The following is a 25871-nucleotide window of genomic DNA, read 5'->3' as shown; positions in this document are numbered from 1 at the left end:
AATCCCTTCCTCTTCGATATATTTATTATTTGCTACTGCTACGACACAAACTTACAATATGCCACAGTAATAATAACATATTTATTGTCAATGTGTTAAAGTAACCAATATTGCACAACCAAACTTTCGAATATGAGCAATGATATTCTAACAACCAAAAATCAACAACTTTTGTGACAACCACCAATTTTCAAAGGAAAAGTAGATAGTGAAACGGAAACCAAAGCAATAGAGAGAGAAAGTAAAAAGATAATGTGAGTATGAGAGATAAAGTTGTCACATAGGTTGTCACAAAATGGTTGTTAGAATATCATTTCTCTTCGAATATATCCATTACAAAATGACATTCAATTGAAAAGAGGTGTAGCAACATAAATTAAAAGAAATATTATTATTAATCGTAGTAGTAGTAGTAATAATAATAATAATAATAATAATAATAATAATAATAATAATAATAATAATATTTATACCTACAATATAAATAGAAACAAAAGCCAAATACATAAAGCTCCCAGATTTGAGAAATATACAACTTTGGACTTAATCCAATACCTATAGCCCCCCATGTTGAACTTAAATCAAATACATATAGCCGCCCGTATTTGAGAAATATTTCATGAAAAATATTCCAAATTCTAATAATTGTCTTTAAAAAATACAAAAACCTAAATTTCTATTATGCCTAAATAACTACTTATTTGCAGAAGTCGAGTGTTACGTCAGTGCTCCATGAACCTATGAAATGAAACATGTTGCACTTTCACTCCTAGTTCCTGCAATTACAATCAACTTTTTAATTGCTAAAAAAAATTAATTACAATCATATACAATATTTGAGTTTTTGTGATGAACTCAGTGGTAATAGCATTGCACCCAATTAAACCTTGTCTTCATTGCCATAAGTCGTTTTCACCAACATCACTAACCAAAATGCATCATAACAATTACCAATTTCTGATATAACTTGTTTGTTTCTTTCCAATTTTTAGGTAAGTGTCTTTAGGAAGACTTTTAGATATATGCTATGCACCAATTTGAGAGAATAAACAATGCTATTCACCAATTTGAGAGAATAAACATAGTGCTAAAAATTAATATAGATTTATGAACTCAATACTGCATAGCACAAATTTCTAAACTCAATACGTTATTGGGTGCATCTAAAATATGGCAAACTTCACATAGGTGAAGAAAATGCATTTGAATAAAGAAACAAAAAAACAAATTCAAAAGAAGATCAACTACACAAATTCAAAAGAAAATCTATATAACAATAAAAAAAAACAACTTTTTATATCTATTATATCACTAAAAAATAAAAAAAATAGAAAAAAAAAGAGAAGGTAAAGAAAAACTGAACACACCAATAAGTGGAGCCTCCAGCAAGTGACATAGTACCAATCTTAGCCCCTTTGTTTTGGATCATAGCAGTGGTCGTAAAGCTTGTCGTAAATCCAAGCTCTTGGTATGAAGATCTCTCAATGGCCCTATATTCACAAACAAAAGAAAAGCATGACCTTAGAAAAAAGCACCAAGAACAACAATTGATTCTCTTTAAAGGATATCCAAGAATTGCCCAATTGTGCTTTTCTTTCCAACAAAAATTTTAGCTACTAAGTAGAACCGATAAAAGGAAAATTGTGAATTTCAAGTATATATAGTTTACACATTGACATATCATATGCATATACAATTCTATGCAAGATAGCTAGTAAACCTAGTTTACCCTCATTAACCATGTCATTATATTTCTGTGTTAATGATTGTTTGGACCATTTTTCTCTGTCATTACTTATTTAAAAAACTGATCTTTTTTTAGGGCTAAAGTGTTGGATCTTATTTCGATTGGATTTGTTCGACTCATTATTGTCTCTATTGTTTTTTGTGTGACATGTGTGATGTAAGAATTGTGTGCAGCATGTGTGATGTCAGCATGTCTTTTAGTGGATATATGTTTGAATTTCAAAATGATAGTGGAGGAAGAAATTGAAATTTGAATTCGTTAGTACCAAGAATTGCTTTTTAATAATAAAATCTGAAGGAAAAAAATGTACTAATAACATCAAAAGATGATAAAAGAGATCGAATGCATGTGCAACCAATGAGTAAGCGTAAATGAAGTAAGAATTTCCATATAGAGTAAGCAATTTCGAATCTTTATGCAAGTATAAGCCTAATCAAGTTTGCAAGGGATTAAAACATAGATTATTCATCCTGCAATCCTTTCCAAGTGATTTTGTCCATAATAATAATAATAATAAGAAAACTTTGCAAACTCTGGCTATTTCAAAAATTATATGCATGTGACATTTTCTTACTTGCATGTGAGGACTGATTGTCACAAGCTTTTTGCATTGCTTATGTCTATGTTGTTAGGATAATATGAAAACTTTGCAAACTCGGCTATTGCAAATATTGTCGATAATAGATGCATGTGAGAAAGAAAGGAACTTTTGCCTTAAAACAAAGAGTAAATCTGATACACATGCCAAACTTACATGGAACGTAGACATTTTATCCATCGAAATATTGTTGAGTCACAGAGAAAATAACAATGGAAATTGGATGAGAAATATTTGACTATTCAATTCTAAAATCTTATTCATCCATGGTTGACATAGTCATAAAATTTGCAGAACAGTAATTTCTATTTATCCTAATAACGGGAAACAACTTATATGGGTTGAAACAAATTGAGAACATAAGCAATGCAAAAAGCTTGTTGAGAATATAGCCCATAGACCAATAAATCACTATCCTAAACCACATCATAATAAACAAAACAACACAACCCAGGGACCAATCTAATAAGATCAATGAAGCTTAAAAACACGACACTAAAAGCTACAAAACAATAACAACAACTATGCAGAAAAACCAGCCCCCAATGTCTGCAAAACCAAAGTCAAAACCAGAATAATAAAAAATCCTCAAGAATTCAAACCAAGAAAACCAGAGCAGCAAGGATGATTCAGAACATTAAATCATGAAACAATAATCGAATTAGGTACCATAAAAATGTCAGTTAAAGGATACAAAGCAAAATTGAAAAATACATGTAATTGATTCTTAAATAACAAACTTCAGCTTTGGTATATTTAGTTTGCAAATTTCCATATAGAATACAAATTTTAGTAACTAAATCAACTTGATGGTATATCTCATGATCATTAATGCCAAAAAAGTAGTTAAGAATGAACCACTATAACAACATAATGAAAGGCTTGAAATTTTCTAACATAGTTCATTCTTACTAAACCAGTATGAAAACATATAAAACCATTATTCACATATTCTAGTAACTTTCATATTAAGTTTAGTCATGAGAGCTATTAAATTAACATCAATTGCAACTCATATTAACAAAAAGTTACTCTCTAAATATATCTTGTCCCTGCCACACTAAAGACTTACTGAAACATTTGTTAATGACAATCAAAATTAATATAATTGAGATTAAAATAAAATTTAATGAGTGTATGTAACAAATAAATTTATAAAAAACTAAGATTGATACAAAGTCAATGGAAGGGAAAAAATAGGCAGTTACTCAAACACCATGTGAGTGCTCAACTTCACAATAAAACATGCTACTTCAAAAGTCAGACCATTAAACTATAAGAAGATGTCGTGGGAAAATAATGAAAGTAGAAAACTCATTGTTGTAGATTATAGCATAATCGGCGATTTAAAAGACTTCGACGCAGTGGTCTTGTTTAAAAGGCTTCAACAATACAAAACAAATGTCCAAATAAACTAAAAAGGGTTATCTCATAATAGATCTTCTAATTTCTCCTTACACAATCAGCAAGAAAATAATCTAAAAATTACTCATTCAACAGAAAATCTTTAAAAGTAAATATATACCAAATTGAAAGAAGGTACAAATAATAACAATCAAACTGAAAGACCAAATACAAAGACCAATTGAAAGAAAGGAGAATCACTAATAACAAAAAAATAAATCTAAAATAAGAAATGAAGTTACCTCATGGTCATTATCTCAAATACAAATCTTGATCTCTAATATGTAACGCTTCAAAATCTGCCAAAACATTGAAATAAGAGTGCACTGAATGAATAACTAATAAGACCTAATTAAGTTGACACCAATACTTATTTCAGCTCTAAAAATCTGAAGCATGATTTTATTATATAAATTACATGATTACAAATAAAATCATTTAAGCTAAAATCATTCATGTCACCTGCATGTTGAATTGTCCCATTGACTTGCCATATCCCAAATCAAACCTCAAACAACAACATCCTAATCCATGGGAAAAGTGAAACAAAAATGATATCCTAATCAATTAATTTTCAGAACAATAAATTAAAAATGAAGACTGATTTAAATAAATTTTAAGATGAAGTCAATACTCAATTAATCACCACTGCTGAACCCTCTAGAAACATGCTCCAAAAAACATACCATAGACAAATCTACACGCTAAAACATATAACTAAATCATGAAAAATAAAGAACAAAAAACGCAGACATTAAAATGAAAATAAGAAATTAAAAGTTCTATAAAGTTTGCAAACAACCATGTAAAACAAATTCATTTATCTATGTAATCTACAGTATACCAAACAACATGATTAAAGCCCTCATTCATTTTCATTTAAAAATTCAGGGCTATGAATCTTTCATATTTCTCCATTACTATAACTTCTTTTAATTGGGATTAAATTTAAACCTCGTGAAAATAAATTAAGAATCACAAAAACCAAACACTTAAAGCAAACCTTGAAGACATATCAATAAGTGTAATTAAAAAAATGATATTTAGAAAAAAAATCCAAAACCCAAATACAGATGATAAAATAAATCAATCGTCATTGCATAAGCTAAAAAACCAAGTAACAATTCAAAATCACATTAATTTATGTAAAACAAAAATGGGACTTGATTTATTGATACAAAAAAGCTTAGTTAAGTGTATATAGGGAGTTAACAAACGGGTGAATTACCAAAAAGATAGAATGAAATCCACTATTAAAATCATGAATGATTAAAAAAACTAAAATTAATTAATAGAAATAACAAAAATTAGTAATAATCAGAGATTTACCTTCAAACGACTCAAGTTGTGTTGGTGGTCTCAACACCATTTTGTTCATCTTCTTCAACGTGTTGTGCGTTTCCGCTGAATCAACCACAAAATCAAGTTTTCAAAAACCAAAAAACGATTTGCAGTGATTGTGATAAAATAAATTTAGGGATTTCAAGTTAGTTACCTTTCGACGTGCTTGAATGATTGGACGAAAATAGCTTCAACAGTGAATCCACAGTAAACTTGGGGTTTGACGTATGACGACGATTTCGGATTCGACGGCGGTAGTGTTTGATTACAGTGAGCGAATTTGGGAGAGAGGGAGAAGGGTTGAGTTTTAGTTCTGTGATTCAGATAGGAGAAATGTTGGAGAGGCAAATGAGAGTGGAAAGAGGAAGAAAGATTTCTCTCATTTTTTGATTGATGAGAGAGAGCGAAGGGTGAGAATGAGAAAAAAGAGAGAGTGAATTCAATTGAATTTGAATTTGAATTTGAGTGTGTTAAAAGCCATTTTACTTGGTGATGCTTCAGAAAAGAGATGGGTGGTACAGAGAGCTTGTTTGTCTCATAGCTTGCAATCAGGTTGGGTGGTTTGCTTTTGAGCGTGAGAACAGGGAAACATTCCCTTTATGTTTTTTTTGCATTTATTGTTTTTGAAAAAAGCTGAAATAGTGTTGGGTTTGAGTGTTGGGCTTAATATTATTGGACCTCATTTCAAATGTGAAATTTTGTTTTTTTTCTTAATAACACACCTGAAAATGACATTTCTTATAACTTAATACATTCAAATTTTTATGATCTAAATTGAATTTTGATGTTTTTTATTGTGTAAATTTGAAATTGTTATAGTGTTGTGGTCCCTATTACTATTCTTGATGATAAAACGAGCTTTTGAGAAGTGATGATTTGGCATTGGGTGCTTAGAATTGTGACACATTGGATTGGAGGTCTATAACATGCTTCATGTTTGTATATTATTAAGATTAAGATTAAGATACAATAATGTAATGTACTTTTTATTTTGGAAATGTGCCAAGATCCACATGAATGCTAGAAATTATATAATACACTATGTAAACATGTTTGGTGTTTAACAAGTGTCGACACACCCCGACACGACATCGACAAATCTAGATACATTAAATCACATATCTCTTTTATAAATTAGTATAACTATGTATGAGTCAATGTCGTGTATGTATTTGTTAGGGGGTGTGAGAATATGTCAGGTTGAGCGACATGGATCTATAATTGACTAACGTTAGATTCGGTTTTGTCCGTTTAATAAAAAAATTAGGTTCAAACATTTGAAAAAGTCTATTTATTTAAATAGTTCAGATATTTTAAAAACCAATTAGATATGTCAGACTAACAGAAGGAACTACACGACAACAATGCTTGCAATGTTTTGAAGAAATATTTTTCCCCAAACACATTTGGATTATAGAATACCAAAAGGAAACAATATATTGCACTAGCAAACAACACATGTATTCAAAATCATGTACAAATATATTTTATAAAAGAATTTAAATGTATTTAAATATATTTTACAAAAGAATTATATATATATATATATATATATATATATATATATATATATATATATATATATATATATATATAAACAGGGCTAATGAACCCATAAACACTACATAAACAGATTAGCACCCTCAGTATGTAAAAGAAAAGTTATGCTTAGTACATAATATTTTTTTTGGTAACTCTTATGTCTTCACTTGAACAGATATTTTGGGAATCAAACAGATAAATGGGTATCCAAATGCAAGAAATAATTAAAGAAATAAAGGTCCAAGTTGCAGTTGGTATTTATACTTTTTTGGTAGTGAAAAAAAAAGTATAAATACCAACTGCAAGAAACAATAAAGTAGTTCAAGCATGGTTAATTTTCCTAGCTTAGTGAAATACGTGGTAGGGTAGTTTGGAACATATATGGCCATTTTTCTCCGTCCATTTCCAAAAGCAAATTACTCTCATTGGTTTAAAGTCACATCCAAGAACAAGTATACGACTAAAAAAATGCCATACTCATATATAGTAGTTGTTTTCTATCCTTGTCCTTTTGTTTAATCAAATATCTTCTACACCATTTTAATTTTTAATGCATTAATTCTTGAAACCGCTAAAAGAAAACAATGATAGTTATCTTCTCAAAAATCATGTAACACATCTTTACTCCCACAAATATGGATAATTTCTTTTCACAACCAGCAACTATAGTACTAGCTATACTATTAGTGCTTCTATACAACATATGGAGGGTAAAAAAACCTAGTAACAAATTCAAAAAGGGTATGAAACCACCAGAACCATCATATGCTTTACCTTTAATAGGTCACCTTCATCTACTAGGAAACCAAATACCTCTTGCAAGAATCTTTGCTTCATTTTCTGACAAATATGGTGCTATCTTCCAGATCCGTTTAGGAGCATACCCTGCACTTATCATTTCCAACCAAGAAGCAATCAAGGAATGTTTCACCACAAATGACAAAATCTTAGCCTCAAGACCAAAGTCAAGTCATGGAATTCACCTAGGTTATAACTATGCTGGCTTTGGTTTTGCACCTTATGGCCCATATTGGACTAAGCTAAGAAAATTAACCATGCTTGAACTGCTTTTGTCTCGCCGCCTTGAATCGTTGAGACATGTTTATGAATCGGAGATCGATACTTTGATTAAGGATTTATCACTGTATGTTAAGGTTGGAAAGGTTAAGGTTGTGATAAGTGAATGGTTGGAAAGGTTAACATTTAATTCAATGACAAAGATGATTTGTGGGAAAAGGTATTTTGAGTATTTGAAAGATGTGGATGATGTTGAAGCACATGGGAATATTGTGAAACTTATAAAAGAATTTATGCATATTTCTGGTGAGTTTGTTCCTAAGGATTTGATTCCAATTCTTGGTTGGTTTGGTTTTGAAGGAAAAGTGCTAAAATCTATGAAAAGAATTGCTAGAGATTTGGATGCAGTTGTTGGAAGCTGGGTTGAAGAGCATGATGTTGAGATTGAGAGTCAAATGAGAAATATGATTTCATTGATGTTATGCTTTCTGCGATTGAAGATGATTCTGCTTCTGGTCATAACCGTGATACTATCATCAAGGCAAATGTTATGGTATGCATTTTCTCTTTGTTTTGAATTTTGCAATGTTTTTATTTAGAAATTAATTTTTACAAGTAAATTGAATTTGTTAAAATTAAACTCAGAACAATTATTTACAAGCAAATAACTAAATTTAACACACAACTTAGTCTAAGAAAGACTTGTTTCATATTTGGTGTAAACCGAATATCTCTACACGTAGCTACAAAGTCTAATCATTTGAACTGAGTAGAATTACAATGAACGACAAAGTTTTCTCAATCATTTTAACGTCATTGTGTTCTTATATCTGTATTTCTGTCAATTTAATCTTTTAAATTTTCTAGCCAACAAGTTATTATTATTATTTGAACAAATTATTATTATTAGTGAACAAGTCAACTTTTTATATTCAGAATCTTATGTTAGCTGGGTCAGACACAACATCAACTACAATGACATGGATCCTAGCCATATTGTTGAATAATGTGAATGCTTTAAAACATGCACAAGATGAGATTGACTATCACATAGGTAGGGACAGAAGGGTGGAATTGTCAGACATAAAAAACCTAGTTTATTTACAAGCAATTGTGAAAGAAACTTTAAGGTTATACCCACCAGGTCCACTATTAGTACCCCATGAAGCAACACAAGATTGTTACATTCAAGACTATTATGTACCAAAAGGGACACGTGTGTTTGCAAATGTGTGGAAATTACATAGAGATCCAAGTATTTGGTTAGAGCCTGAAAAGTTTTTACCTGAAAGGTTTATTAATAAGAATGGAGAAATTGATCATGAAAGTCATCATTTTGAGTACCTTCCTTTTGGATTAGGGAGAAGAGCTTGTCCTGGATCTTTGTTTGCTACACAAGTTATTCTCATTACACTTGCACGTTTGCTCCATGGGTTTGATTTGGAAGTGCCAATTGATGAAGTTGTTGATATGAGAGAAGGTTTGGGTATCACCTTGCCCAAGTTAACTCCATTGCAAGTTCTTTTGACCCCACGATTATCATGTGAACTCTATCAATAATACACACTTTTCTTTTCATGTGTTTATTATTAGTATTATTATCTTGTTACCGGAGTATCTTCCATGTACAATTGTATAGACCGATCATTCAAGAGAGATAAGATCACAACAAGTAGCAAAGTACTCTATGACAGTTTTACGAATAATTAGCTTAGATTCCAAAATTTCTTTTTAAGTTAGAGGAGACTCAAACCATATCATCAAAGCACACGCATGCTTGGGTTTGTGTTTCTTATATGCATGTGCCTCATTGTGTATTTTCTCTTTTTACTCATTCCTTGTGTATTGCTAAGCATATCTTATTGCATGTAATATATAAGCAATATTTGATGCTATCATTTTACAATCTAGTCAAACTTTACCATTACATGGATTTAGTTATCAGTAGGGTCATAATAAAAATAGCATAGGCAGAATTATGACCTTGCCGAAGGAATTTTTTAATTTTATAATCCGAATCAGGTATAAGAGTGAAAAAAGAAACTATCTTTTTAAAATATCGAATAAAAGTAACTAGACCTAACACCTATTTCGTATTTCACTTTTTAAGTTCATTGAGTAAATGATGTATTTGATCTAGATCAATACAATTTATACACTAGTTATTCAATAAATCTAAGTTTTTTCTTCTTCTTATAATTGAGACCAAATAGAATATATAGAATCATTATTGTTATCTTTACCCTTTGGTATGCGCCAACGGCCAAACCACCAAACTTCATCCACCAAATTATCTCTTTGTTTGAACAAAAACTTATCATCACATTGCCTTTTCTGCGATGTAAGAGTCTCACTAACTCTTATGATTAATTTAAACCTCAATTGCTATTGATTGTGTGTTTACCATTCTTAACCCCTTTGTCATATTTACATTCTCTTTCACTAATAAGCAAATAACCTTCAATCTTTAATTTTCATTTATTTAATATTCAGAATGCTTCACTAGGAAGCTATATGGTCATTTACTTTGTAAAAATGTTTTCTATTTTGATTTTCAAAATTCATGTTAATTATACATGCTAATAAGGAGATACAAGATTATTGAAGTGAACAATAGACAACATTTTTTTAAAACAATGAAAAAGTCCAAAGAATTGTTTTCGTTATTTCTTGAAAGGAGTGGGAAAGACCAATTAAAGGTATATGATTGAAAATCTCACCCCAAAATTTCTTTTACGGCAGGCCGACAGGTAACCCGTCGTTTTTTCAAAAACTATTAATTAATATATTGACAAAAACAATGTAAAACATGTAATAAAAATTAAGTATAAAGACAATTTTAGGAAACTAAAATATATATCATGTAATTAACGAACGAGTACAATAAAAATATGAAAATTATTATTCATGCATCAATGTTAGCATGAACTTTGAAACGGATGGAGTATAACAAGTCAACAAGACAACCAAAATAAAACGTTCATGAACTCATCAATTAACAAACTATTAGAAACATGAGGTTAAAATCGTAAAATAAAAGTAATTAAATTTAATGACTTTTTCTCTCTACTCCATGGAAGAGAAAATTAGGAAACCGATTGTGACTTATAAATAAAAACAAGTGTAAAAAAGAGTTTTTTAAACTCGACGGACCAAACCACCCTACCCCATTTTACACCAGATTAGGCGGGGAGGAAAAACTATTAATGGCGAGTTTAAAATCTCAACTCAACCCGCCAAAGAGACGTGTTAATCATTAGCTAACATTTAATCTTCTCTTCACCACAATCATTCTCACATCTTCTTATTGGTAAGTTTATTGGTAAGTTTAATAAGTTAAAATGAATTTATATTTTTGAGAATAGTAATAAAAAAAAATGTTTTCATAGAATAAACAAACTCTTAACTTCACGAAACCTTTCTACTTTTTTTATACTATATAAGTCACACACATAGATTTGAGGTAGCAGCACTTGGCTGCTCCTCCTTTTGGTTTAAAAAAAAAAAGTCACACACATAGATAATTTATATAGTATAACATAGATATAATTTTAATATTTATTTTGCCCCTTTACTCCTAAAAAATATATTTATTTTGCCGCATTTATTTATATACAAAGAGGCTGTATAAAATCTTGTAATAACCTTTTACAAATACATAAGATAAGTTACTTGAATTCTAAAATTATAGTTAAAATTTTGAGGGCGTTACACTCCCGGTACAACCAAGTATATATTTATCGTTTCTCTAATCTCTACTACTACTTGCTCCATCTAATTTTTAACCACTGTCAAATTTTGTGTGAACACAAATACAAACTCAAGCAAAAATACCCATATTTGGTAGTGGAATATTATTATTTTTTTGGATAGAAAATGGGATCAAAGAGGGATTCACCAGTAAATGTTATGTTTGGATGGCTGAGGAAAAGATCAATGAAAGTGAAGATCTTTTTGGGAATAATGCTTGCTTTTTGTGCCTTGGTGGCTCTAAAGTTTACTATTAGAGAACCAAATTTTTTCTTCAAAGCTTCTGAAACAGTCCATATTATTGGCCTTATTGTCCTCATATACAAGCTCTATGTTCACAAGAGTTGTTCTGGTAAATTTCTTAATTTCTCATCATCAATTCCATATTGTCTTTTTTTCTTTTTGTCTTTCCTTGAGGATCAATTGGTCCGTAGAGACATAGAGCAATCTATATTTCATCGAAAGATAATTAACATCTATCTCTTTAGATGAAACACATTAACTAAACCATTTGCGTCTACTTTGGTAAATAAAAATAAAAAATTGTGTCCAACATTGCCTTGATTAAATTTCTATATATATACCCAAATATATATATATATATATATATATATATATATATATATATATATATATAAATTGAGAACTTATTGTAAAAAATAATTGAAAACTTATATTTTTAGGTTTATCCCTCAAGAGCCAAGAGCTTACAGCTTTGTTTCTAGCGACAAGATTAGTGGGTAGAGCCTACGTAATGGCAAACCTCCACAGTGTGTTGGATCTTATACTTCTCCTATCAACATTACTGGTTATTTGGTTGATGAGATTCAAGCTGAAATCATCCTATATCAAGGAGTTTGACAACATGTGGTTATCTCTGTTGGTAAATATTTCTCTTTGTTATGTAATACTTTTTTTTTAAATAATATTTCAACTCATCAAACCCATCAACATCAACACTTGTTATAATCATATTAACAACATACAAGGAGAGTAGAACACCGCCACAATATGCGGTTTTGAGAGATAAGTCACTATCATGATCACTAGAGCGAAAAACAAGAGATGTAGTTGTAAAGGAGAACTTCTCAAACCAAGCTTGTAAAGCTTGTGTCCGACATAAAGAATCTTATTCAACTTACACACTTCTCCTTGATTATGAGAAGTGCCTAGGGGACGTACGATACATTCTCCTTGATTATGAGAAGTGCCTAGGGGACGTACGATACAAACGTCCTCTAGAAGATTGACATTTAGAAAGACATTTTTAACATCCATTTGATAAATATGTGACTGACAAACAAATGCGACAATAATATGAACAAATATTAGTCATCTTGGTCTGATAAATAAAGGTTTCTTCACAATCCATCCATATATCTATTGAGAGAATCCATTAGCCAAAATTGATCCTTTTCACCATACAAAACTTTTGTATTGTGTTTTGTCCAACTTGCAAGCACATGATTGTGTGGGCTCTCAGCAACCCTTCATAGAAGGGGTAGAGTTTTGCTTACTTTGATGTTGGGTTTGGACCTTTATCTATAAAATTTTAATGGGAAATGTTAACGAGTGCTCCCGGGGCACTCTTTAAACACTTTAAATAGCAAGTTTTTAATGAAAAGCTGTGTATTGAATGCATTGGAAATTGTAACAATTGACTTTTCAAAAGAATAATTACTAATTTTAGGATTCTTAAAGAGTGCCCGGAGGCACTCGTTAACAAGACCCAATTTTAATTATTGAAAAAAATAATACCGATCCTTTAAGCATGCTCTTCATAGAAAATAACCGATTTTTTTTGAAACGGCAAAATATTATTAACCGACAAGCCCGTGCGAGAAGCACTAATAAGCTCGGGTGGAGAAAAAAAATACAATAAGGGGAAATTGGTTGCCATGCAATCACCAGGCTCGAACAAAAACCCCTTTAAAAAACACCCAAAAACAAAAGGATCATACCATAAAGTAATGACGCAAGAGTATACATTTGACGAATCACATGCATACCTCTCGCGTCAACACCAAAAAACCACCATAACAAAACGAAGCTAGCTGATCCTCAACCGATAGCATATACTCTATCCTCCGCTAAAATCCTCCCATACGGTAGAAAAATGCCAAAACGCAGAAGAGAAACCACCGTTGAAGCGAGAGAACTAGCAATATCGCCGTCGCTCTCCCAACTACAAATGCTAAAACACCGAGTGATGAACCAAAGAAAAATGTACCGCACACAAAGAAGCAGCCTCCCACCCGCCAACCCGAGCACCTCCTAATCGGCCGGCCCGGCCCAATAACCAACAACATTGGTCAGCCCCTCAAGCAAAAGCGAGGGTTCCAACACCATTCGTAAAACAAACAAGTCACAATTTTCAAACGGGACAAACTCCATTGCCATGACAACACCTTGATTTGGTCCACCAATTCCTCTACCTCCGTGTAGATGTCATTAAAAATCTTGTTATTTCTAGCCGTCCAAATCACCCAAACCACCGCATGCCAAATCAACCAAGCCCCTCTTCTAAGCTTCTTCGCTCCCACTTCTCTAGTCCAACAAAGAGCATGAATAAATAAATTAGGAGGCATAATAAAACTAAAATTCAACCAACACATCACCTTCCTCCACACCTTCGATACCCATTCACAATGGATAAAAAGATGTGTCGCCGATTCATCTCCTCTATCACAAAAGACACACCTTTTGGATACGTCCTCCCCAAAAGGCTTCGCTTAGCAAGATTAATTTTAGTTGGAATTCTATCAAGCAACATAGACCACGAGAACGCCAAGACCTTAGCCGGTGCCTTTGATCTCCAAATTTCCCAAAAAATACCTTTTCCACATCAAATAATGGTGCCTCGACATGAAAAAGATCTTGTAGTAAAGTATAACAAGACTTAACGGAAAAACCACCCTCCCCGTCCGGTTTCCAAAGCCACACATCCGGTCTAACCCCCAAAACCCTCCCATCCAACCTAACCAAAAGCTCATTCACTAGTTCTTCCTCCCAAACAAACAACTCCCTCCTCCACTCAAACCTCCACATCACCCCCTACCTCCGAGGCACACAAATCCCCCACCACCACATCTTGATTAATAGCCAAAGAAAAAAGCCGCGGATAAACCTCCATCAAAGGCATGTTTCCCATCCACACATCCTTCCAAAAGAATATCCGCAAACCATCCCCTACACCTCTCTCCAACTCCCTCCTAAACCACCGGACGTCCCCTACCTCCTCCAACCCCATTAAATCTTTCCACCAATGCGAAGAATGAGGCCCCCACACCTCTCCCTCCCTACGACTTCTAAAACTCACCGAAGGCCCATAAATGTCATCAAGGACCTCCCTCCACAAAGCCGGTTCATCTTCAAGTAACCTCCACTTCCATTTAGCCAAAAGGCTTAAGTTTACCAATTTAATATCTCTCACCCCAAGCCCCCCTTTGCTTTTAGGTTGACAAATTTTCCTCCACTTGACCCAACAAATCTTGTTAGGCCCCCCAACACCTCCCCATAGGAACCTTCTTTGAATACCTTCCACCTTTTTAATCACTCTTACCGGCATCTTAAGATAAGAGAGATAGAAAATAGGTATAGAATTAAGCACCGAATTCAAGAGGACAATCCGCCCTCCTAAACTAATGTATCTATTCCTCCAAGAGCTAAACTTAGCACTAATCCGCTCCAAAACCGGTTCCCAAGTTGACAACTTCTTCGGATTAGCTCCCACCGGTAACCCCAAATACATAAATGGAATCAACCCCACTTTACAATTAAGAAAAGTAGAAGCCATCACCAAGAATTCCTCCGACACATTCACCCCCATAAGACAACTCTTGTGGAAATTCACTCTTAGCCCGGACACCATCTCAAACCCCCTTAACAAAGCCTTAAGAGTCCATAAATTCTCAATAGAAGCTTCTCATATGCAAAGAGTATCATCCGTATATTGTAAGTGAGAGATGACCGACCCACCCCTCTTAACCTCAAACCCCTTAAAAAGATTTTGATTAACCGCATTTTCCATAAGACCACTCAAACCCTCCGCCACTAAAAGAAAAAGGAAAGGCGTTAACGGATCACCTTGCTTGAGTCCCCTTTTAATGTCAATCTCTTCGGTTGGGCTCCCATTCACAAGAATCGACATACCGCCTCCACAAACGCACGCCTTCATCCAAGAGATCCACTTTCCGCAAAACCTATCCTCCTAAGAATGTACTCCAAAAACCCCAATCCACCAAATCATATGCCTTTTCAAAATCCACCTTGAGAATTAAACACTCACGGTTACGAGACCTAGCCATCTCCACCACCTCATTCACAATCATCACACCATCCACCAAATGTCTACCTTTCAAGAAAGCCGATTGGGACTTAGAAATCACCGAATTCATCACTTTAGACAACCTTCCGGCCAACACCTTCGCAAGAATCTTATACACACTTCCCAATAAAGAAATAGGTCTAAAATCCTTAAGAGAGGAAGGGCCTTTCACCTTAGGAATAAGCGTAACAAAGTAAGATAAAAGACACCTTGGGAGCACCTCATTGGCATGGAATTGATCAAAAAAGATTCGTACTTCATATTTCATGGGATACCAAAATTGCTTAAAGAAAGCAAAATTGAAACCATCCGGACCGGGACTCTTATTCCCATCACTTTCCTTAATAACCAACTCAATCTCCTCCATGGAAAAAGGCGAAACTAGGAAAATATTTTCTCTATCGGAGATAGAGGCAAAATTCACCCCATCCAACTTTGGTATTTCCCACTCGGAGCAAGCGACATGAATTTTAAAATAATCCACCACCACCTTTCTAATCTCATTCACACCCAACACCCATTCATTGTCAACTTTAAGCGCTTTAATCCCATTAACATGCATTCTACTCTTCACACAACTATGAAAAAACTTGGAATTTGCATCCCTTTCTTTAAGCCAATTGGATCTAGAACGTTGAAAAAGCAAAAACTCTTTACTTTTCCAAAGCCTCCAAAGTTCCTCAAACTTTTCCTTTCTAACCTCCACCTCATGGTTAGATAAGAAACCACCATCACACTTCACATCAAGCTCCTCTATCTCCTCCCTCAACAAAGCTAACCGCATCTCAACATTACCATACTCCAACTTACTCCAATCTCTAATATCACCCTTTAAATCTTTCAATTTCGACTTTAAAACAAAACCCATCCAACCGCTTCCCCTATACTTCCTCCACGCCTCCTCGACCACCCCCTTGAATTTTTTATTATCCAACCAATGATTTTTAAACCGAAAAGGTTTAGGACCCCAATCAATTGAATCTCCCTTAAGCACCAACGGACAATGATCGGAGACATCTCTTGGCATCGGCCACAAGGTCACACTTCCCCAATATTCCCCCATTCCTCCGAAATCAAGGCCCTATCAATTCGACTCATAGCAATACCATTGGAATTGTACCACGTATATTTTCGCCCCACAAGATTCACATCCTCAACTTCTAAGTTTTCAACCACCTCGTTAAAAAGCTCGATTTCGCTCCTATACATCCCCCTCGGCCCATCATACACACCTCTTTTTTCATCTTGATGAAGCACGACATTGAAATCACCAATAAAACACCAAGCTCCCACCCCCAAAGAGTTTCTAATCAACAGTAGTTTCTCCCACAATCGTTGTTTTCCCACCAAATCGCATTTAGAATACACATTCACAATCAAACATCTCCTTCTCAAGGGTCCCCACTCCAAACAAACCCCCACAAGACCCTCGCACACAAAAGAATAAATAAACTTTGAAATGGATTTACGCCAAATAGATAGAATACCTCCACCATTGCCTACCGACGGTAAGAAAGCCCAATGATAATCATCATCCCCCCATAATTGTCGGCACAAAACTTCGAAATCACCTCCTTTTTAGTTTCTTGAATTGCTAAAAAGTCCACCCTTTGATCTTTAACCAAATCTCTTATCTTCTTCCTTTTTAACACTCCCCCCAACCCTCTAGCATTAAAGGATAACACTATCATTAAAAACCTTCTCTCCTCTCCCTATTTTCTCTATTTTCGACATCCACATCTTCTAAAACAACCAATCTATCCACTACCGTGCCATCCGCCATTGTGAAAGTAATACCGTCTTCTTTATCTACCTTCAACAAATGCTCCGCATCCGTCCTTTTCCTATGTAAATACCCCATCGGCTCCTTTGGAGTCTCCGGCACCCCCGAACCATCCTCTTCAAAAAAGCTTGAACACCGGACACCATAGCTTGAAAGTTTACCTCCTCCGAAATCCTTTGATCAACCTCCACACCCTTCCCTTTATTCTTTTTACGCTTACCATCCAGTTTACTCTCATTAGAGGCCATATCTTTTAAATTCATACACCTAGCCGATCCCAATACAAGGCCTCCCTTCTTAGGCTTTTTAACATACTTCGCCCCTTTTTAACTATTAAGACCTCCTCTTGACCTCCCTCTTTTGAGATAGCAGAATTACCAACAAAAGCCACCTCGGGCCCATTAAGGCTCGGCCCAACAGCAGAGAAGTATCAACTCGGATCACTACCCACTTCTACCAACCCCGGTTCGGCGGCGGCCACCGACGGGTCCCGATCGTTTTATCTTGGTTTTCGGGTGTCAAACATTGATTAAGTTTGAACCTTTTTAAACCGGTGATATCTTATTTTTTCTTGGGAAGGGAAAACGTAAGCAAAACCCTTGAGAATCGAGGTCCGGGAGTTGTTTTCGCTACGGGAAGGTGTTAGGCACCCATAACGACTATAGTACCCTATAGGAACCGTCTTTAATTTCTACGCGCGCGCTTTATTTTTAAATGCTATTTTGAAAGATGATATTAAACCTAAGAATTTTCTAAGTGAAGAATTGGAGGGAGAAGAATGTTTTTGGATTTTTATTTTATTTGAATTGAAGGAATTTTGTTCCTTGCCTACGTACCCGTTTAAGGGATCAAATCCACCGTAGTTCTCTTCCAAAGATGTTTTTGTTTTTGTTGGTTGATTTTAAGTTTGAAAAATGAAATTTTGAAGAATGAGAAGGAGGCCTTAAAGGCATGAGAATTTAAGAAAAGGTGAGGTTTGATTAGTCATTTGCAAAAAAAAGTCAAGTATGATTATTTTTCCATTGAAATTTGATTAAGAAAATGAAAAAGGAAAATTCAATGGGATTTTGATCCCAAGGTTTATTTTGAGAATGATTTGAGTGAAGTTTGTTCATATTTTTTGGAAAATGATTTTTTCTAAGTATAAAGCCTAAACATTCATCTAAACATACAATCCTAAACATACATCTAAACATGCATATTCTAGCTATATACCTAAAGTGGTGTGTGTGCATGTGTCGGTGCTTGTGTCGGTGTACATCATTAGAGTCCATTGTCCTTATTACATCATGCCCTAGATACATTCTATGGTCTTGCAAGAAATTTAAATTGCATAAAAGTAAAGTACACCACCCTAGGTTTTACATTCTAAGTTTTGTCATGAGAATTAAAGTGTAAGAAATGAAACTAAAATGGAAGAATGAAGTATGCTTATGGAGTGTATGAAACATGAGATGAAAATGTTAGTAGCACAAGATATAAAGCAAGTAAAAGTTATCATAACCAAAAGTAAGAAAAATTGACATAAGAAGCAAGCAAAAATAATGTGAAATAGCCCTAAAATCTCATCATCAATGCAAGGCTTGAGTATGACCTATAATCCTCACAATTCAACATACTTTCAAAGCATGAAAATCCAGGTTTTAAAATGAGAATCCAAGTGTCATTATAAACTTTGCATTTTTATGTGAATTTAGACCTATTTGCACTATTTATCCACAAAACAAAACTTGCCAAGCAAGCAACCAATCATCACATGCACATGTCCAAGTAAAAACACCTTCAAACAGTAGTAAAAAACTTCATAAAATCATACATCATGAACCACCAACATTTATCAAGGATTGGAATTAAGTCATGCAATTTTTATGGATTTTTTAACATGAAATTCAAGTAATAAAGCAAGAAAATGTCACAATATTTTTTATCAAGCTTTTCGGTATAAAATCAACACAAAGATATCACAAAAATACTAAGAAAACTCTATAAATCTTTCTAAGATTTTCCAAAACATTTCAAGCATGCCGAGAGGTGCAAATATCAAAGACGGTGTAGGAAATAGCAAAAATAGAAGGAAAAACGAGGTGCGGGGACACAAGGCCCAAACCCAAACCCATGGATGGATCTGGATCATCCAAGAGCCTCGCAGGCGTTGGATTGATCCAGATCTTCCAAAACCTAGATACGACGGCTCCTAAGCCTACAACGCGTGGCAAGTAGACACGTACACACAAGATGATCAAATCCCGGCCGCACATCACATCATCCAAGAAATCCAACGGCCGAAACACATAGGGAGCATGGGAAGCATGATAGAACGGCACGCACATGATCAACACAGTATAAAAGCATGAAACAAAGGGGAGATCCTCACAATTCTCACTCCTTTCTCTCTCTACAAAGCTCTTAGAGAGAGAGAGTCCGCAGACTCTCTCTTCTCCGACCTAACGCCGGTCATCTTCCTCACTTCTCCGACGCGGTGGCCGGCGGTGGCGCCGCCGCGTCGGAACCCCAAACGGAAACCTAATTACATGTTCTTGATGCTCATGAGCCCCTTTCTTCGATTCGAAGCTCGTTTTTTCAAAAGACTTACGAATCAACGTAGATCGGAGAAAAGCTAAACGCTACGTTGATGTTTTTTGTTCTTAAACTCTTTTTAAACGGCGTTTTGGAGAAAGATCTCCTAAAACCTCCTATCTACGTTGATTTGCGAAGAAACAACATGGATATGAGATAAACTAACATGATTTGCAAAGGAAGAAAACGAAGAAAGGACGGGAAGGAAGATTCGGTACTGGACGAAAGAGAGGATGAACTTCTTCGAATGTTCTTCTTCTTTTGACTTCGTGAACCGTTTGATTCTTGATCTGCTTCTTTTCTCTGTGTCTTTACGTTGATGCTTCGGTTCTTGATTCGAAACCCTAGGGTTTCAAATTTTGCCGTGATTCTGCCGGTTTCTCCGATCTTCTTCTCCTCTAATTCGCTTCGAATTCGATCTGTTTTCTTCTCTTCTCTCTCAAACTCTTTCTTGTGATCGCCTTGTGGTTCGAATTGCGGGAAGGAGACGGAGATTCGATGATGATGATTCCCTATGGAATCCGAGAATCTACGAAATTCGAACCGATCTTGTGAATTTGTTGCCGGATTTGATCTCGTTTGTGATGAAACCGACACGAATTTGAAGAATTGATGTTGATTTGAGTTCAAGAAATTCGGTTAGGGTTTGAAGGTGGATGAACATTCATGGTGTTCATGTGATTTTCTGGGTTTTTTGGGATTTTTGATCGAAAAAGCTTGGGAGAGAGAAAGTGGAATGTGTTTATTGAGTTGGCGAGAAAATGAATGGTGATCTTGACCATTGATCGTACTGGGCTATTTATAGGCGATGTGTATATTTGTTGGACCAATACGAACATGACATGTGGCATACCTTTGTAACAAACTTTTGTGGACAAATAAGACTCGACACGTGTACGGAATGGATGACTTGGACAAAAGAGGACTAAACTGCAAAATAATAAAAAATAAGGACCAAAATGAAAGGAAAAAAAGACACAAAGGACTAAAATGCAAAAATTAATAAAAATTGGATAAAAAATGTAATTTGAAATAAACGTAAAGTGAAACGATTAAAATTGACAAAACGGACTAAAACGAACCAATGGCCTAAATGAGGTACTTTAAAGTAACCTCTCTCTCGCCGAAATTTCGTGTGAAATGACCAAAATGCCCCCGGGCTAAAATGACCGAAAATGACTCGGATACAAATTTTAAAATGGATTTTTATCAAGAAGTTAAAGCAAGAACTTATACACACAAAATTAACAGACTCAGAGACAATCTTTAGAATTTAAACAGGGCTTAGACACATGAAAAGACTAAAATGCCCCTAGGGGCAAAACCGACTCAAAATGACTTCAAATGCAATTTTGAAAATGGATTTTGACATAGAATGAAATGAAGACTTATTCAAACTATTTGAAAGGACTCAAACAAATTTTTAAAGGTTGAAAGAGATTTTATCATGGGAAATGACTAAAATGCCCCTAGGGGCTAAACTAACTAAAAATGACTCAACCGATATTTTTTGGAATGGACTTTGACATGAGATTGAAACAAGGACTTATACAAACCAGTTTAAAAGACTCAAACAATTTTCAAGCATCAAAATGAGTTGAATGCAGGAAATGACTAAAATACCCTTCTATGTGAATTTTACAAATAACATTGAAATAGAATGGAGAGAAAGATGTAATTGATCGAAGACATATCAAATGCTTTGAAATACAAGAAAAGAAGAATTGAGTTAGTATTTTTAGGTCCAAAATTAGGGTATAACACCGACCAAAAACCTTCAACCCAATATCCACTTCCAATTCAAATTTCAAATCCGTTGACAAACCATTTTCCTCGGACCCCACCATCGTTGTCAAATCCTTATCACCCTCTCGCAATACATCCACGTGTCTCGCTCCCTCCGGGCCGAGAAGTCAAATTATCCTCCAATGAAACAGCTTTGCATCGTAGGGCCAAAAAGGCTACGAAGGATAGTTTCCCTCCTCACCCATTCGGCGAGACGACACCTCATCTCCCTTGTCCCCAAGACCAAGGCGGCATCCGAAAGGGACTTGATGTGGGACCCCTCTTCTTCCCCTTCGTTTCCGAACATGAAGCAGCTACGATCCTCTCTTCACCGGAATCCTCATCTCCGGAGCAATCGAAACCGTTCGATACCTCGCCGGTGATTCCGTAAAGCGAGTCTCCTCCTCCTCCCAACACCCTCCCCGGTCCTCCCTAACACCTTCCTCCTTCAAATCCTCCCCTTGAGACCGAGAGATGTCCTCCACCACCCATACCTCAAAACCAGCTCCCATGACTTTCAACCGCAGCCTTTTGATTGATGAAAGAGAGCTGGTCTGTTGAAATTAATAACCTTACCACATCCAATCTATTTTTCTCACCGTTGCTATATCAAAGTCTATGAACTCTCCAAACAGTTGCCTATCTTCTTGAAACAGTTCTCCTCCCATACATGCAAAGTGGAACTCCTCTACACTTGACCCACACTCTTCTCTTCTTAGCCACCATATTCGGTGACCACGGTTTGACCATAGCAAAGTTAGCATCCCACCACCGTTTCTTCTTTCCTCTAGCAGCCTTCAAAGCCTCCTTCCTTCTTAAAGTGCAAGAAGCACCAAATTATCTCCCATGTTGGTTACGGTTACTCCATCGATACCTTCCATAAACAGCCCCGCTTGGATCAATCTAGCCTCCCTTGGGTAGTGTAGGAAACCGACATAGCACCCCCTCACAAACCTCCTTACCCCGTGTCGGTATCGGCATCCGTTTAAAAGAAACTTCATTATTCACCAAAGTTGAAGACACCACAGCCTTCAAACCACCTTTCCTCACTTCGGTACCACCTCCGAATCTCTTTTAAATCGGGAGAGATTCACCTTCAGCCTTCCTATCCCCACACCACACATCGCCCAACCTTCCTTCAAGAGCAACCGGATCTTCCACATCTTTGAACTTGACAAACCCAAAACGTCTCCCCCATTTGTTGAGCTTATTTGGGATGAAAACTTCACCCACCGGACCAAACTTAGCAAAAATCTGCCAAAGGACCCCTCTATCCACATCTTCATTGAAATTTGTAACAAAGTAAGATGTTGTAGATTGGTCCAAAAAGGGTAAGAGATCCGTCGGTGATTTTGCTTGCCGGAACTCTCACCTCTCTCATAGTGTGAATCCCTAAATGCCCCACTTGTTCCCTTTCCCCTCACACTCTCTCTCTCTAGATTCTCTCTCATCTCTCACTTTTTTCAATGGGTTTTCATTTAACTGATTTTATTGATTGTGTACAAGGTCGGATTTTGTGCAATTTTGGCAATAATAATCCACCCACTATTTACACATCATAGCTGGATTGCTCGAGTTTTTTGGGTGTTCCCTACGTATTTGGAAACTATTTCAATACTTCCCCAACTTCGTTATATGCAAAATGCAAAGGTAGAAAATCTCAAGCCTTTGTTTTACTATATATAACTTTTTTATGACTTAAGATAATATTGTAATTCTAAAACATGTTTTCAGATCGTTGAAACATTCACAGGATATTATGTATTTGCTCTTGGTGTCTCAAGATTTCTCTCATTGGCTTTTTGGATTATTCATGTGAGATTCATTCTCTTTTTTTACTTTTTTAAATAACTTATGCTATGGTTATTTACTATTATTATTAATATATTTTAGTTTTTTTTCCAAAATTACTAGTGCAAGCAAAAGTTTGTATAGCCATGGTAAATTTGAAACATATTAGGATTTGAACACATTGAATAATTTGAAATGCTTTATAATATTTTGTAGACTTATGATACTCGAGGGAAATATCTCTTTTTTTCGGCCATGGCTATTTCTGGATGCTATCCCTTTTTTTATCGGAGATAATTCAGTCTTTCATCTTGGCAGACTTTTGTTACTATTACATCAAGAGGTAGATTATTTTGTTCTCTCTTCTTAATATCTACTTTTTTTTTAATAACTATTTAAAAAATTACAAAGTGGGTGAGAAGGTCAGGGAGAAGAAATCACAAAACAATATAAAGGAAAAATAATTTTAACAAAATATCGGACTCTTACGAAAATACCTTTAGTTACTGTACATCCTTTTCTTCTTTGTTTGACACATTGCACATCTTTTTCTTGTACCTAACAAAATATTATGGGAAGAATACAAATAAATTTTCTTCTCTAAGGGTAACTTTTTAATAATAAAATTGTAAGGAATTTATTATTGCTATAAAATTTCTTATTTCATTTCAATTATATTGAATAGAGTTTCATAGTTTAGATGGTTCGAACATGTAGAACGGAATTATCTCAAACTTAATTGTGAGTTTTAGCTACTTAGGCTAATGCACAAATCACTAATGTAAAAGAAAACATATTATATGAATTTGGGACAGACTATGAGTTGAATGAAAAGCCATAATAAAATCCGTAATCCTTAGCTCTAAATTTGTCTCAATATCCCAAAGATCTAAACCCTTTCTCTGAAATGAAGTTGGCTTTTATAAATTTCATTCTATGACGTAAAAATCATGTCCCAATTTGCTAAACTGTGCCTCGATTTTTCATTAACTTTCAAATTTTAAATTCGAGGCTCTCTAAATTGTGTCATGATTTGTTCCTTTCACGCCATAGAGTAATGCAAATTGACATAGTCAAATTTTCCTCAAAATTGTGGCCCGATGTACCATTTTTGTGGCAAAATTTTTAATTTTCCTTGATTCTTGAATTTTGTCTTTTCCAACATAGAAACACCTCAAAACCTCTTAGAGCTCTACTAAATATCATGAAAATAACTAATTAAATATCATATGAAATAATGTCATCAATAGAAGTCTGCAAATCAATTTAAAAAAAAAGTACCTTCTTAATTCACATTATTTGGTCGACACACGAGGTTCCTAAGAAAGTAGTAATTAATAAAATAAGAAATGTTAAAAAAGAATGTTAGAGTGTTAGAAAAGAATGTTAGAGTGTTAGAAATTGAAATTGTGAATGAGAATTTTTTTTTTTTGTCTGTATTACTCCTCATTTTCATCTTGTTTTGTTTTCAGCTTCATGCAAGGGAAACTTTTGAGAAAGATGCCTGTTTAAGGATCTTGTTTTGAATTACAATGTATTGAAGAAGAGTTTACAACTGTAACTTCGTTTATGGATTTTATATATCATAATACTTAAAGGTGATATATAAACATTTTTTATTTTCTCCATTTAATCTATATTTATTCTATAAATGTATAATTATAGATATTTAATTTCTTCAAAAAAATTATAGATATTTAAAGTGATTTTTATTTTCACATGACTTAGTTGGTAGGGACATTGCACATATTATATGCAAGGGTCGGTTGTTTAAACCATGGACACCTCGGATTAATTTTTAGTAACTAGACTACTTAAAAAAAACGATTTTCATAATTAATTTTGAAAAAGAAATTCCCCACCAATACTAACCCACGAGCTTAAATATATAAGGGAAATGTTAACCGATGCCCCCGGGGGACCGGTTAAGGATTTAAGGATATGAAAAAAGAAATTTTATAGTAGTTAATGCATTGAAATTGTGTAATTAATCTATAATAAAGTCAAAAACGGTTTCCTTTTATGGTAATAATTCTCTTTTATGGTATGCTTAACCGGTGCCCCGGGGACACCGGTTAGCAGGACCCAATATATAAAGACTCTGGCTTATCAGCTTGGTGAGTAGTCGGGGTCCACCGAGACAAGAAGAGAGGCAACATGATTAAGGGATACTTATGGTTTGATAATATAGTTCTATCAAAAAGTGCAT

At 34.5% G+C, this 25871-nt stretch overlaps 1 long non-coding RNA gene and 2 pseudogenes across 3 annotated transcripts; 2 read left to right on the top strand and 1 right to left on the bottom strand.

Moving 5' to 3' along the window:
* Window positions 1–428: 428 nt before the first annotated feature.
* Window positions 429–6190, bottom strand: LOC146896762 (uncharacterized). Its single transcript, XR_015023942.1, has 6 exons — window positions 5245–6190; window positions 5079–5153; window positions 4212–4273; window positions 3992–4048; window positions 1368–1490; window positions 429–776 (listed from the first exon to the last, which is right to left on the bottom strand). It is a non-coding gene; the product is annotated as an uncharacterized LOC146896762 (long non-coding RNA).
* A 1025-nt stretch (window positions 6191–7215) lies between these two features.
* LOC146896761 (cytochrome P450 CYP82J17-like) lies at window positions 7216–9547 on the top strand (annotated as a pseudogene). Its single transcript, XR_015023940.1, has 2 exons — window positions 7216–8202; window positions 8586–9547. The product of XR_015023940.1 is annotated as a cytochrome P450 CYP82J17-like (transcript).
* Window positions 9548–11286: 1739 nt separating this feature from the next.
* Window positions 11287–25380, top strand: LOC146896760 (ER lumen protein-retaining receptor A-like; annotated as a pseudogene). The gene is made up of 6 exons (XR_015023941.1): window positions 11287–11751; window positions 12083–12282; window positions 23378–23521; window positions 23606–23686; window positions 23879–24005; window positions 25135–25380. The product of XR_015023941.1 is annotated as an ER lumen protein-retaining receptor A-like (transcript).
* The last annotated feature ends 491 nt before the right edge of the window (window positions 25381–25871 follow it).

This window comes from Medicago sativa, chromosome 8 (assembly GCF_051527215.1).
Source record: "Medicago sativa cultivar Bolivia chromosome 8, Bolivia_mono, whole genome shotgun sequence".
In the NCBI taxonomy this organism is placed as follows: domain Eukaryota; kingdom Viridiplantae; phylum Streptophyta; class Magnoliopsida; order Fabales; family Fabaceae; genus Medicago; species Medicago sativa.
The sequence above is the reverse complement of the archived record's forward strand: the minus strand, read 5'-3'. Positions and strand labels throughout refer to the sequence as shown.